A 427-nucleotide genomic window follows, 5' to 3' on the forward strand; every position below is an offset into this window, starting at 1 on the left:
TTTCCTCCCTTCTCAATATTAGTGGCCCCCTTAAGCTAAAACCCCCTAATCCCTCTTCACTTCCTATCTCTTGTTCTTTTATTTTATTTTGTTAGAAATATTAAATGTTAAATTAAATTCATGTTAAGAAAATAGTATCAAATTATTAATAAAAATATAAGGTACGTGCTAGTGCACTTATTCAAAATAAACACAAGTTTAATGAGATGAATTCTTAAATTTTCTCTTGTACGTACGTCCCATGTACATGATTTTGCCCCGTACGTGTATTGGGGTTGCGCATAATTTGAAAGAACTCCTTCACTGATCATGTTTGTGGCCACAAGGTGAGTGAATTTGGGCCACCTGGTTAACCAGGGTGCACTCAGCGAAACATAATGATATATATATATATATATATATGAGACTATGAGAGGTAATTAATTAC

Source organism: Corylus avellana, chromosome ca1 (genome assembly GCF_901000735.1).
Source record: "Corylus avellana chromosome ca1, CavTom2PMs-1.0".
NCBI classification, from domain to species: Eukaryota; Viridiplantae; Streptophyta; class Magnoliopsida; order Fagales; family Betulaceae; genus Corylus; species Corylus avellana.